The following is a 610-nucleotide window of genomic DNA, read 5'->3' as shown; positions in this document are numbered from 1 at the left end:
ACATACATAATATAAATATCACACAAATACACCTAGCATATATATACACATACAATACACACATACAGCATGTAAATAATACACATACACAATATATGCATGCAATATACATACGCAATACATACATTAATAATATATATATATAGACAATGCATATACATATATACATATAAATAGTGTTTACATACACATACATAGATGTACCACATATACACAAAACACACATACATACAATGCATACACATACACGTACGCACAATATAATATATAATACACACACACACACATAACATACATACACAATGCATACATATATATACACGCAATGCATATACATGTATTCATGCATATATAGCACACCTACAATATACATATATACAATGCACACATACACACACATATATACACTTAATTGTACACATACATATCCAATACACATACATACAATATACATATACACAATGCGCATGCAAATAATGTACATGTTTATACACACATAAACATGCAAATAAATATACACACACACACATACACACACACATATATATATATAGATATATATACATATATATACACACACATACACACATACATACATGCACATACATAT

The sequence above is a fragment of the Octopus sinensis genome, linkage group LG9, assembly GCF_006345805.1.
Source record: "Octopus sinensis linkage group LG9, ASM634580v1, whole genome shotgun sequence".
Taxonomy (NCBI): domain Eukaryota; kingdom Metazoa; phylum Mollusca; class Cephalopoda; order Octopoda; family Octopodidae; genus Octopus; species Octopus sinensis.
Note: the sequence above shows the minus strand (reverse complement) of the source record.